Source organism: Myotis nattereri (genome assembly GCF_964212035.1).
Source record: "Myotis nattereri genome assembly, chromosome: 4".
NCBI classification, from domain to species: Eukaryota; Metazoa; Chordata; class Mammalia; order Chiroptera; family Vespertilionidae; genus Myotis; species Myotis nattereri.
In genome coordinates, this window is record NC_138079.1 from 15,688,625 (window position 1) to 15,703,861 (window position 15,237).

Consider the following 15,237-nt stretch of genomic DNA (forward strand, 5'->3'; position numbering starts at 1 on the left):
CCTTCCAGCAGACAGCTCACCACCAGCACGTTTCGGACTGTGGCAAGTCACAGGCCACAGCTTCACATGCAAAGGGCTGACCCCACACAGCCTCCTCCACCCTGGCTCACCACCCACAGCCGACCCTGCTGAGGGTCAGAGGGCAGCAGGATCCTGCAGCAGCCCACAGGGCCATCCAGTCTCTCGCTCCTCTGCCCTTGGTCTCTCAGTCCACTCCGGAGAATTCACCCCAGCCCCACTCGTTAATTCCGCTCAGGGTGACCTGTTTCACATCCATCCTCCTCTCTTCCAAGTTTTGTCAAGTCATCCCTGGGAGCGTGTGGCACTCCAATTAGCGTGCTCACAGCCAGAGTCACGTGCATCCAGAAGAAGCTGATTGTAAATGAACCCAATCTGTAAGGTGTGGCACCAACCTTCCCCCCTCCCAACTGGCACCACCTTGCCTTCCTTTCATTGTTATTAAACCAACTGTTCTTAATGTCAACGAAGACAAGAAATAGATTTCCATATGACTGCTTTCCCTGTGACTACTATTCTAACAGTGTGGTTTTGTACTCCTCTTCCTGGCAGATATGTAATATTTTAATAATACTTGGGGCTACATAACTTGTGGTGGAGTGGCCTGGAAATCTAACCATGATTTTGTAATATTATTTCCATAGGAAAATGCATTCTAAAATCATTTTATGAATTACAACCAGACTATAAGCTGAGGACAACACGAAAAACAAACATACAGCCCTGACAGGAGCCGGTCCAAGGTTAGCCTGCTTCCTGCTGCTTACCCAGTAAACATTTAATGTACAGACAGAGCAAACCGAGGCAGCGCAGCAGAGCCAATCCAGATGGCACCTCTCCTGTCACCAGGCACCTGGCCCAACTCTAACATTCTCCTCAGCAGAGCTTGATGAGGTGATGCGGAGGGAAATGAGGACTTCCCTCCAAGTCCTAATAGCGTATTCCAAGGCCAAACATTCATAAATGTTTTTGAATCATCCATAGGACTGTTTCATTAAGGCAAATGGCTGAGAACTGACTACATTATAATGAAGTAGATTTACATTTTGAAAGAAAAAAATAAATATTTATAGCATTTGCATTTAGGTAAAAATACAAAAATCTCCCTTTTACAGAGAACTAATGAAGTTGCCCCAGGAAGAAGGGAGGTGGGGAGAGGTCAAGGGAGGGGGCTGGGAGACAGAGAGAGCGAGGGGGGTGGGGGGAGAAACTATCCAGACACTAAGTAGTTATCCTGGCTCCCACCATGATGCATAACTTGTATTCTCTCTCAGGCAAGCAATTTAAAACACTTCACTAAATGTATTAAAGAAACAACGTGACTGAAATGCAACCCATTTTCTTCGCTCCCAAAGCTCTTCTAAAGTTTGGTGGTGACCTCACCCGCCCATCCCCTCCCACCCCAATCATATGCGGCCAAAATCCATTTGCTTCTAGCCGCCCCCCCCCACCCTCCCACCCACCCCCCCCACCTCCCCCCACCCCCCGCCCACCCATGCCTAATCCAGAATCTAGGCCACCTCCACCTCTCTGGTAGTCACCACAAGAGCCTCTTAATGGATTTCCCTGCCCCTGGTCTCACCTCCCTCTAATTCATTAGCTACACTGAAACCAAAATTATCTTTCAAAAGATGCGAATCAGACCACACCCCATCGAAGAAACCTCCCCAGTTCCCAGGGCTCTCAGGATCCAGGCCTAGCTCCTTACGCTGACGGGGTGCTGCTCACCCTCTCATCCCGCCACCTGCTCCCTCCTGGTCTTGCCCTGTTCCAATTGAACTAAGCACCTAAGCACCAAACTAAGCACCGGTCTTTCCTCACCCGAAACTCCCTGGTTTTCCAGGATAGGGACACACCATCGGCCTTAGGTCTCAGGTCTCTGCTTGAACAGAAAGCTTCCGGGACCCTTAGGATGATGGGTTAAAGGCTCCTTTTGTAAGAGGAACCTTGAACCCTCTGTTGAAACAAATCCTCTGAACACCCTGCTCTTCCTCTGTCCCAAACCTGACCACACTATTTGGTAAGCGCCTGCTGGCTGCTTGCCTTTCGGGTAAATCTCTGTGCGGCCCGGACTGCATCGGTCCTTTTCTTCTTCTGTCCTAAGTGACTGCCTAAGACGTAGTGTCCAAGAAACCTTCGCTGAGTGAGCTCACTCATGAAGACGCCTTTGACTCTATGTTCCATAGTGCTCATTATTTAAAGTGAAAACACTCCAAATCGTGTATTAGCACCTGGGAAGTGAGGCATAACCTTCGTCTCATTAAGCAGCCACCATACATTACTTCAAACACCTTGGTGTGTTACTGCCATGATTGTCAACAAGACAGAGAAAAGCTCGTTCCCACTGGTAAGTCTAGATCAGAGAAGGGGTCAGTGGTATATGTAGCCACCTTCCTCCAAAGCTGTGTCCAACAACAGCCTATAATCAAAGGGAAATTAAATTTAACTCATCATTTCAAAAAGTACGTTGCCTAAATCCAAGTAATTCCATTAAAAAACCTATACTGAACAAATCCAGCCTTAAATGTATTTTCCACAAAGTATGAAAACAAAAACAAACAAAAAACAGCAGCAACAAGCCTGGCTGGTGTGGGTCAGTGGTTGAGCATGGATCTACCAGTTCAGTTCCCAGTCAGTTCCCAGGTTGTGGGCTCCATCCCCACAAGGGGGTGTGCAGGAGGCAGCGATCGATGATATTTCTCTCTCATTGATGTTTCTCTCTCTTTATCCCTCTCCCTTCCTCTCTCTGTAAAAATCAATACAAACTTATTTTTTTTTTTAAAAAAAAACACACAATCAGCAGCAACAATACTGCTGATACACATATTATAAAATCCAAGTGTCCCAGCATCTGTCCTCCAGCATGCTTCAGCTAGCCTTAAACCCAACTGGTTCTAATTTAAGAAATCCCCTTTATGCAAGTCACTGAATCAATGAAAAGCAAGAAAAGTCAGTTAGTCAATGTATAAAAATAAACAGGTGTAGCAGCAGCATACCAGGCTCAAGTCTTATGCAATACTACTTTACCCATGTGCAACACTTCACACTTTTCAAAGCACCTTTGTGCCCAGTTTCTGTTTGGTCTACACCTCCACAAGACGGTTAAGTAAGCCCTTTATCCCCATTTGACAGTTGGGAAAGCTGAATCCCACAGAGGTCAAATTCTTTGCTCAAGGTCATAGGGCCAGTGGGTGCAGGGACAGAGGTCAAATCCAGGGGTCCTGACTCTCAGGAGTGGGTGCTCTTTCTCTCAGCCACGCTGTGGTCAGCTAGCACCACTGCTGAAAACCTCGGAGGAGCAGCCACGTGCACCTCAGAATGAGCAGGAACCTCTTCCCCTCTCCCTCTGCTCTCCCCCTTTCCTCTAAGGTGGCCTGTAATAGCAAGGAGACCAGGGTAGATGGAGGAAACCGTGGTCATGGTGGTAGGAAAGAGAGAACATTTTCTCTTCCATCTTCCTAAATGTCACTAGCTCCCGTATCCCAAGAACATAGCCAATACCAAATCTCCTATGAGATGCTAAGCATGAGCCATCAGCCAGAAGAGCCAGGTTGCTCTAGAGAGGCTGACCTGGCACAGCTATTCAATTCATGCTTAAACTGGGCAAGATGCCTGGCCGCCGTGGCTCAGTGGTTGAGCATTGACCTATGAACCAGGAGGTCACGGTTCAATTCCCGGTCAGGGCACATGCCTGGGTTGCGGGCTCCATCCCCAGTGCAGGAGGCAGCCGATCAATGATCCTCTCATCATTGATGTTTCTATCTCTCTCCCTCTCCCTTCCTCTCTGAAATCAATAAAAATATATGTAAAAAAATAAATAAATAAAGTAGGCAAGGTGACACCCCATGTGTCTAGAGCAGGCCTGGGCACCTAGAAAGGTCAGGACATTCTCCTCTCCCACATGTTCACTGGGAAGTTGTGGGAAGGAAACTCCTTGAGGCTCATTGAACTCATCACACACACACACACACACACACACACACACACACACACACACAAATGCCCGCACGCACGCACGCACGTACGCACGCGCGCAGGGCATTTTCTCTGCCTTGAAACCTGCAGGGACAGGTATCTTCCCAGAAAAATGCAAGTAAAACCAACACAATCCTTTGCCTTCTGAGCTTATGCCTGACCTCACTCAGAGTACGTATTTGGTCCAAAACATGCTGAAACATATGGGAAAAAAATGAGTTAATGAAAAAATTTTTTTTTAATTTGATAAAATATACATATGTAAATAAAATTTATCATTTTAACCATTTTTAATATAGTTCAATGGCATAAGTACATTCACATTATTGTGCAACCGTCATGGTTCAGTTCTGGGTCAGGGCACAAGGCCGGGTTGTGGGCTCAATCCCCGGTGTGGGGTGTGCAGGAGGCAGCTGATCAATGATTCCCTCTCATCACCGATATTTCTTCTCTCTCTCCCTCTCTTTTCCTCTCTGAAATCAATAAAGGATATATATTTTAAAAAATAACTCCCCATTTTTTTCCTTCTCCCTAAAGCCTAGTAACTACTATTCTACTTTCTGGCCCTATGAATTTGACTACTCTAGGCACCCCAGACAAGTGGAAGCATATAATAGTTGTCCTTTTGTGTCTAGCTTATTTCATTAGCATCATGCTGGAGCACACATCATAATTTCATTCCTTTTTAGGGTTGAATAAATGTTTATTGTATGTACAGGTCACGTTTTGTTTTATGATGTTAGCTTTCTAGGCAGACTTTTAATTTTAAGCATGCCTGAACTTCAAAATGATCAGCAGTTCATACAATTGAAGGATGTATGTCAATGGAAGAATTAAAAGCACCAAATAGCACAAATTAAGGAAAAAAATTATTTTACTCAAAGTCAAACTCTGAGTCTAGCTGCTTTAAATCCATGAAAATTCACAATCTTGAGCCCCATTTTGCGACGGGAAAGAATAACAGTGCTACACAGAGTAATAACATCAGTGACCCCCAATGCAGTTATCTGGGACCAAATGCCTGTGTGCCATTTTGCACAAGCAATTCAAAAGGCTCTCCACTCAGAACAGTGGCTGTGGCCAGGGGCGGGTGCAAGGGAACCTCCTGGGCTGATGGAAATGTCCCACACCTTCTTGATTGGGGTGTGGCTTCTGTACAGGTAGGCGTTGGGCATTTGTCAATACCTGTGGACCTGTATACATAAGATCTGTACATTTCACTGTATGTAAATTTTACTTTGATTTTTAAAGATGAGAGGAAAACAGCCCCCTCTCCTGAAAGAAGGCAGGTTGTGCCTAAAGGAAATTAGAGTAAATAAGAATGTTAGAAAAACTAAAGTGGTTCTGCAGGTTAGGCTCTGAGCTCACTGCCACCCTCTGCTTGAGGGACTCTTCGGTAGGTCTCCACCACCCCCTGGAAATAAGTCCTGGCCTCGGAAACACTGGTTTGTCTGGGGAAGTCTGGGGACTGCATGGTGGACAAACTGCAGACGGTGCCAGGAACCTGCCCTGGTTTGGTACACCGCCCACCAGGGGTGAGGCCAGGTGGCGAAACACCTAAAGGTGTGCGGCTGTGTGGGAGCAGAAAGCAGTACAACCTGACTGCACGCCGGGCTCCTGGTGAGGAAACGCTGAAAAGGGCGGGGCAAGGACCATACCCATCCCAGAGGAGAAACAAGGTCTCAGAACGGGCCAGGGAACCACGTCTGAGTGTGGAGTCTGGAGCCAAGACGCCAGACTCAGGCTGCGTGCAAGGTGTCCTTCCGGCTTCGGCACTGGCCAGGGTGAAAGTTACCTCTTATGTCTGTGGTTATTTGTTACTCTCCTCAGCTCAGTCTGTCTTCCTGGAATGTCAAGTTTAGGCTACGCATTGTGGGAGGCCTCTCTGCCCTAGTCATGGTGAATTTCCTGCCAAGCCATTTAAAGCTCCCAGACCGTCAGACAATTTTTTTTTCCCCTTTTGTAATCTGCTGTTTTAGATTCTCCACACTACTACGTCCTTTTATTGAAATGCACGGCCCAGTGCATTGGGTTGCTGTGGAGCAGCATTCAAGAGCACACGGATTTCTTATGGGTCTAAAAAGCAGCTTTAAAAACAAAACACCCACATACCGAAGCCAAATTAGAAAGGGACAGTCAGGGACTCAAATACTTCCCTAGACTTAATGTTGTATTTTTAATAACATTAAAACGTATCGGTGTGGACTCATTGAGGGAAGACAGTAACCTGAGTGACCAGACTACTGATCCCGAAAGCTAGTCCTCCTTGGGTCTCAAAAAATAAGCTACCTTCACTTCTCCCTTGCTAGGAAAATTATATCCCCTTGGCCAACTTCTGCCCCTTCTTCTTGGCTCATTGTGCTCCTACTGATAAGACATTCTGCTTTTCAGCCATTTAATTCCAACTACATGCCCAGAAGAGCCTCACCTTTCTAGTCATCTTTGAAAGTTCTTATCCAGGGGTCCCCACTTTGGCTTTTAAAATCCTCCCAGTCTGGAGTCAGCGTCTCCACTGCCAGACTCTGTCCAGGTGCTTTGATGGGTTACAGGCAACCTGCAGACACTGGCGGGGCATCGGAAGTGCGCTGGGAACGTGGGCTTGGAGGTGCATGGGGCTGCCTCTCACCTCCTTAAGCTCCAGGTTAAGGAGCCACACACACAGTCCCTCCTCCAGCCCTGAGGTTGGGGACAGAGATGTTGACACATGTCAATAAGAGGACTGCCGATTCATACCAGCAAACCCGTCTTTACAGAGAGGCAATCCTCTAACAGCGCCAAAGGTGTTTGACTCATTGAAAGCCTCACCATATCCATCTAGTCAGATCAAAACACCATAAAAAATCTGAAACCAGCCAGGAACTGTGAGTTAACAAACCAAACTGTATTCCTCCCAACTAGAAATGAAGTTGGTCCATCTGTCTAGGGACCCCATGGCATTTCCTGAACCAGATGGGCAGCCTGTTCTTTGATAACTCTTTATCTAGGGCCGTGGTCGGCAAACTGCGGCTCATGAGCCACATGCGGCTCTTTGGCCCCTTGAGTGTGACTCTTCCTAAGCCTTAGGAGGGCCCTAATTAAGTTAATAACAATGTACCTACCTATATAGTTTAAGTTTAAAAAATTTGGCTCTCAAAAGAAATTTCAATCATTGTACTATTGATATTTGGCTCTGTTGACTAATGAGTTTGCCGACCACTGATCTAGGGGAATAAGCACCCTCTTTGCCCTGACAAATAATCAAGTTTATGCCCCTTCTCAGATGGACTTAGAAAACACTTTCGGTCTGAAGAAGCAACCACATAGCAGAACCAGAAAGCGGGGATGCATACGTCTTCTAGTTGACAGAGATAGCTATTGTCTTTGTCATTTTCAGCTCATTTGTCCTCAGCACTGCGAGTGGTGTTTGGTTGCTGGAATAGCAGCTGAATGATTTCAACACGATGGAAATAGCAAAAATGAAGAACAAAATCTGGGTTTGTAGGGCTTGATAGGAAGTCGGCTACTTTACCTACCTTCTATCTTTACCATCTCAGATGGGTGCTGTCCATTTAGAAGCAGAGGCTACAACCTCCAGATGAGAACTACGTCTAAACAGCTTGCCTCGACCACACTCTTGCTGCTCTACTGCAATCTCCGAGCACCTCGCCATATGCTATCATCAACTGCACTGTGCAATTAGACATTCTGCCCCACAGTGCTGACTGCAAAGGTGTTTCGTGTACATTCTCTTCTTCTTTCTTTCTTTCTTTCTTTCTTTCTTTCTTTCTTTCTTTCTTTCTTTCTTTCTTTCTTATCCTCACCCGAGGATATTTCTCCATTGATTTTTAGAGACAGTGGAAGAGAGAGGGAAAGACAAAGAGAAATATCCATGTGAGAGAAACACACTGATTGGTTCCCTCCTGCATGTGCCCTGACCAGGGCCCGGGCCAGGGAAGGAGCCTGCAATTGCAGTACATGCCCTTGGCTAGAATCAAACCCAGGACCCTTTGGTCTACAGGCTGACGCTCTATCCACTGAGCAAACTGGCTAGGGCTCATGTATGTTTTCTTAACCCGGATCCAAGCAATTTGAGGGCAGGGGCTGTGTGAAATATGGCAACGCTTCTCTTGTGCTCAGGTCACGTCACTGTTGGTAACTCTAGAATCTCTCTAGAACAGAAACAAAATCCGCAGAGGGTAGGAAGGCAAAAGGCACAGAGGATAGATGTTTTTTCCCAAAGGAGGCCTCCAAAATTAGTTGCTCTTCATATTTCATGGAATGCTAATGAAGTTTAGGTACCCAGAGCAAATCCAAAGCAGAAAATTAAAAAGCAAGTAGTCAACATGCATTAGCTACTTTTCTTTTCTTCTTTCTTTTCCTTCCTTCCTTCCTTCCTTCCTTCCTTCCTTCCTTCCTTCCTTCCTTCCTTCCTTTCTTTCTTTCTTTCTTTCTTTCTTTCTTTCTTTCTTTCTTCTTTCTCTTATTTTCTACTTTCTTTCTAGTAAGACTACTAGAGGCCCGGTGCACAAAATTCATGCACTCGGGGTGGGGTCCTCAGCCCGGCCTGCGCCCTCTTACAGTCCAGGAGCCCTCGTGGGATGTCTGACTGATGACTTAGAGAGCGGGCCTAAGCTGGCAATCGGACATCCTTAGTGCTGCCACAGCAGTGGGAGAGGCTCCTGCCACTGCAGCTGTGCTCGCCAGTCATGAGCCCGGCTTCTGGCTGAGTGGCGCTCCCCCTGTGGGAGCGCACTGACCACCAGGGGGCAGCTCCTGCATTAAGCATCTGCCCCCTGGTCGTCAGTGCACATCATAGCGACTGGTCAACCAGTTGACTACCTGCCCCCTGGTGGTAAGTGCACATCATAGTGAGTGGTTGAGCAGCTTTAGCATATCATTAGCAAATTATGCTTTGATTGGTTGAATGAATGACCGGAAGACCGGACACTTAGCATATTAGGCTTTTATTATATAGAATTATTTTTACTTTATTGGTTGGTGCCAATATCACCTGCAGTGTATATCCAAAAATTGCCCAATACAACAACAGACATTCACAAATTACCAAAAAATATTTTATGTTACATTTTGTATATTATGTTTATTTAATAAGATAGAGAAATGTGCAACACAGATTTCCAGCAACAATAATTTTCATACTAAAAAAAGAAAAAAGCAATAATTTGCATTTTAAAGGATAAGCTTCAGCCCTAGCTGGTTTGGCTCAGTGAATAGAGTGTCAGCCTGCGGACTGAAGGGTCCCAGGTTTGATTCCGGTCAAGGGTATATGCCCAGGTTGCGAGCTCAATCCCCAGTGTGGGGTGTGCAGGAGGCAGCCGATCAATGATTCTCTCTCATCATTGAGGTTTCTATCTCTCTCTTCCTCTCTGAAATCAATAAAATATATATTTTTAAAAAGGATAAGCTTCAGTTATCACATAGATAGTTCATACCCACATAAAATGGTTTTCTATATTTTTAATTCATCTCCACAGCAACTAATAGAATCACAGATGTTAAAAAAATTCCAGACTGATTTTTTTAAATGTAGACATCATCCAAGTCACATAAGTATGTTACACCAGCAGTTTAATGAGATTTATTTATTCCAACACACATGGTCTCTTGTCCCCCCACCCCAAAAACACTCTGCCTCACTGCCTCAAAAAGACCAGTGAGAGTGAAACGGCACAGAGACCAAATTATTTACCTCTAATACAAAACTGCCACGACTACAAAGTGCGACAGTAGCATAAATGATAGCACACAGAATACTTTTAAAACTGCTTTTAAAGAATTTGATATATTACTAGAAAGGGATTTAGATATTGTCTTGATGTGTGTGGTATTTGAATATTTGTGAAGGACATGCTTGGAAAGAAGTATTTTGACAAATTAATAGTTACGTTGGTCATCAAACCACCTTGATAAATAAATGAGCAAATAGCCCTAGCTGGTTTGGCTCAGTGGATAGAGCATCAGCCTGCGGACTGAAGGGTCCCAGGTTCGATTCCAGTTGTGGGCTCGATCCCTAGTAGGAGGCATGCAGGAGGCAGCCAATTGATGATGCTCTCTCATCATTGATGCTTCTCTCTTTCCCTCTCCCTTCCTCTCTGAGATCAATAAAAATATATTTTAAAAAATAATAATAAATGAGCAAACAAACTAACCATAGGATTGATTATACCATTATGGCTCTAGGAACAGTCTGCGTTCCTAAGTACATCGAAAAAGATCCTTTAAATGTAGAAGTACATGTGCAGGGAACTGGTAGAGAAGTCTGTATCAGTTGGATTAAGGAGGTCACTGTGACCTTGACTAAATATGGACTGCCAGAAGAGAGTGACCTCATTTTCTATGTATGAATGAGAAGCTGAAATAGGCAGCAAGTTATGCCAAGCAGAAAGCCCAAGGTTGTCAGAGAAAACATTATCACCTTATTACAAAAAAGAGGCTCACTGAAATTTTATATTATAAACATACAACCAAACAAACAATAACACCCCCCCCCCCAAACTCACCATTTAAACAATAGGGGAATATACCACAAAGGAAATTACAGTATGCTTATATAATCAAATATTATGCTACTTAAAATTATACTTAAAGACTTTTTAAATATATGGGAAATGTATATATATATTTAAATATATATATATGTGTGTATATATATATATATAAAATAAATATTTAAAATGGAAATCCAGCTATGCAAAAGATATGGGGGAAGGGAGAGAAACAGAGGAAGATCCTCAATTATGTTGGAGAAAGAAAAGATTGGGAGGAGATATCCAAAATGTTAAAGGACGGTTTTTTTTTCTTTAGAGCATAATTATAGTTATTTTTCCCTCTATACTTAACCAAACTTCAAACAGCATATATACCTTTTATAATTAGAAAAATAAAGATTATTTTGAAATTTATTCCATTAGTGTAGAATAAATTGGAAGGGGAAAGGTTTCCCCTTTACAGTCATTTAAAAACTTAGCTTTTAGCCCAGCTAATGTGGCTCATGGGTGTCGACCTATGAACCAGGAGGTCTCAGTTCAATTCCTGTTCAGGGCACATGTCCTGGTTTCAGGCTTGACCTTTAGTAGGGGGCGTGCAGGAGGCAGCTGATCAATGATTCTCTCATTGATGTTTCTATCTCTCTCCCTCTCCCTTCCTCTCTGAACTCAATAAAAATATATTTTAAAAAAATAATAAAAACTCCTGGGCCTATCTCAGTATGAGTGTAACTACAGAAGGCAGAGAGCAGAATGGCTAAGGGCCAGGCAGATATAGGCGTGAACCCAGGTTCCGCCCTGCACTGCCTTCGTGATCTTGGACAAGTAACATGCCTAGGCCTCTCATTCTTTCCTCACATTGACCATGTATTGAGCTGTTGTAAGCACATATGAAGTGCTCAAAAACTGGAAGTAATTAGTACTTTTGATTATCAATCTATAAAAATAAACACAAAATGATAATTCTAGATATACTGTATCATAAAGTATTCTACTCACCTACTGGGCTCTATAAATGTCATTTTACATTTTTCAATAATGAATATATTCACATTCTTTTCTATGGTCCCTAGGTTTAATAGTATAAAGCAGGACATTCTATTCCATATAGTTTTTATTTTCAGTGTAGAATTCAACCTTCCCTCCTTCCTTAAATGATTGCCACCATCAAAACTTAAAATATGGTAATAGGTTTTGGTAGTCTTGTTAGAGTAAATAGCCCATAATATTTGGGTTCCTCCCTGATTTAGCTATGAAATTGCAGGGAAATCTACATACAATGCCGATAATGTTCATGGAGACAATCAGGATACTCTGGATAGATTGTTACAGGCTTCCTCACTAATAGCTGAGATACACTAATAGCTGAGATAATTAATGTGTAATTCCTATACACAATCACATATGTGCGGATTATTCAAATTTCAGTGGAATCTTTTATATAGCTGGATTTCCATTTTAAGAGTTCTGGCCCAGCTGGTGTGGCTCAGCAGTTGAGCGCTGACCTATGAATCTGGAGGTCACGGTTTGATTCCCTGTCAGGGCACATGCCAGGGTTGCAGGCTCGATCCCTAGCAGGGGCAGGAGGCAGCCGATTATTAATTCTCTCTCATCATTGATGTTTCTACCTCTCTTCCTCTCCCTTCCTCTCTGAAATCAATAAAAAATTTTTTTTAAAAGTTCTGCCCACATTTTCTACAGAAACCACAAAGCGAGATGTTTATAATCATAAAAACACCCTCCTCTAAGAAACATTTAAAATGATTTTACTATCCTTTTGTCCTGGACAAGTCAGAGACTTAAAAGCTGATGAGATGTTTTATTTTCTAATTTTGCATTTCTTAATTATCTCAAAGGCATGAGAACCAGGTGTTGTTTATGGCTCTTTACACTCCCATGTCACCTCCATACTTTACGATTAGGCAATTACTGAAATATGAAATCACTGTTCACTCAGGCCGAGGTGTCATACACCCGCTCATTCTGAAAGAAGAATGGGAGAGATCTGCATGTGTCCCTCTGTCTAGAACCGTGGTCGGCAAACTGCGGCTCGTGAGCCACATGTGGCTCTTTGGCCCCTTGAGTGTGGCTCTTCCTAAGCCTTAAGAGGACCCTAATTAAGTTAATAACAATGTACCTACCTATATAGTTTAAGTTTAAAAAATTTGGCTCTCAAAAGAAATTTCAGTCGTTGTACTGTTGATATTTGGCTCTGTTGACTAATGAGTTTGCCGACCACTGGTCTAGAACTTAATAAAAATTCATGTCAAGAGCTGTATGTTTTCAAAGTTTAACATAGACCCACTTTTTGCAAATAGCTGCATTTCTCTTCACCTTTATTGTGCTTGGAAGCAGTTGGGATAAATGCCCTTGTATTCATTACCCACATATGAGCAGGTCATGCTTTAGCTCACACTGTAATTCTTCCCTCATTTAAAATTAAGAAAAAATAAGCTCCGTTCTTCTCACCCTGCACATTTTGCAAAACAATTATCATCTGCTACTAGAAGGCAAAGCAAGGCTTTGGGAACCTATGGCTTTCTCCCCCGCATCTTTCCACCCCTAACTCTGATAAAATATCTCCACTTCCAGGCAGCCTTTCCCCTCCTAAAGATGCCGGCATTTAAGGGATTAGGACCTCAAATAACATTTGTTTGTTGATAAAACTTGCTTCTGTGCAAAAAGATAACTGTTCTAGTACGTTGCTTATGTCAGCCATGATGATGAGGTTAGCAATGTTGTAAAGATGAGTTTGAATTAGTAGATCCACTAGGGCAGTGGTTCTCAACCTTCTGGCCCTTTAAATACAGTTCCTCATGTTGTGACCCAACCATAAAATTATTTTCGTTGCTACTTCATAACTGTAATGTTGCTATTGTTATGAATCGTAATGTAAATGTCTGATATGGAGGATGGTCTTAGGTGACCCCTGTGAAAGGGTCGTTCGACCACCAAAGGGGTCGCGACCCACAGGTTGAGAACCGCTACACTAGGGTAAATCATCTATAATCATTTCTTATGTCTACCCACCTTTTTGTAACTCAGGAGATCCTTTCCCTTACCCTAAAATCAAATATTAGCCTTGTATTAAATCAAAGCAAATGGCCCGATCAGCGTGGCTCAGTGATTCAGCAATGACCTATGAACCAGAAGGTCACGGTTCAATTCCTGGTCAGGGCACATGCCCAGGTTGTGGGCTCGATTCCCATTACGGGGCATGCAGGAGGCAGCTGATCAATGATTCTCTCTCATCATTAATGTTCCTATCTCTCTCTCCCTCTCCCTTCCTCTATGAAATCAATAAAAAGTATTTAAAAATAAAAATATTTTTTAAAAAATCAATAAAAATATTTTTTAAAAAGTCAAAGCAAATGTGAGACAATGCTATGACATGCTTCAGGTCATTTATTATGACAAAGAATATTCTTGTTTCCTCCAGTTATCTCTATATAATTCACCCCCCCCCCCCACACACACACACACACACACTACAGTTCAGGGCGAAGCGATCAGGTGAGCATCCTTGTGCTGACGACCTTTGGAGCAGCTCCAAGAAAATAAGCCTTAATATAGTAAAAGGGTCAGGTGAACATACAGCACTTGACTCACCGTAAATGTGCCATGTAGTACATGTGCGTCTAAAAGCCTTTCCACAGATGATAGGAAATGCCCAAAGTCACCAGTGAATTATTCAAGAGGGTAAGGTGGGCAGGAAGAAGGTGGAGCAGCAGGGAAGTACTGAGGTGGTACTTGCAGGGCACAGAGGCAACAGAAAAGATATCGTAGCTAATCAAAGGAAATTCCTGGGCTTCTAGACAAAGGTCTCTAGAGACTGTGCTACACTGCGGACACTTATCTGCAATAAAATTCGAAGTAAAAGTAGCTTACAATGTCACTAAGTATCAGGGAGCTTATAGAGTAGCCATCAATCAGAAGTTCTCAGCAAACAAACAAATGCAAGCAGATATTCACCAAAAGGAGGTGCCAAACCAACGCATTTCTGAAAAGAAAAGAAAACAACAACAACAAAAACCCTGGTTCTTTTTTTATTTTTATTTTTTAAAAACACACCTAAAAGTTCATCAAAATAGGTACATTTTAAAAATAAAACATCCTCTGAAATGTCTTGACTTAAAAAGAATATAAATAAGGTGCTACGAAACACCTGGAGTGTTGCCCATTACACACGCTGGCCAGTTCCAACTCCTGCACATCAAGGTGGCACGTTCCTGCCCCCCCCCCTCCCTGGCCTTAAAATGCAACGGCACCCCGCTGGGGCCCTGCGAGAAAACGGTCCCCACCGGCTAAGTGCAGAGCACCGATGCCTCGCTGCTGGGGAGCCTGCAGCGCCAGTTTTGCAATGACGCCACATGGAGACAAATGGTGAAAAACATGGAAAAGAAACAAGGACAAGAAAGCAACGAACAAAAATGTATCCCCCCTTTTAGCGGTGCAAGAAAAAACACACACCCCCAAATCCTAAACTAGAGATGATCAATGGTCGCTTGCCAGGACACCCTGGGGACACCCCTAATCCATAGCTGGGCTGAAAACACAAATCTCCCCATCATCAGCATCACCATCATCTCCAGCCCCGGATAAATAACAAACCCGCACCTGAACTACCAGAAACTACATTTTACTTACAGACCTACGGTTTACATAACCACAAATTACATAATACTCCTACTGTGCACGGAAAAACCCTTCTATAGGTGAAGCGTCAAACCCGCCTATCTTTTAACAATTTCCAGAGAGA

General features: G+C 43.5%; 1 protein-coding gene across 1 annotated transcript in view; it reads right to left on the reverse strand.

Moving 5' to 3' along the window:
• The window catches only part of ANKH (ANKH inorganic pyrophosphate transport regulator), a 116,469-nt gene that overhangs the window by 100,371 nt on the left and 861 nt on the right, over positions 1–15,237 (reverse strand). The gene's annotated exons all lie outside the window — the stretch shown is intronic.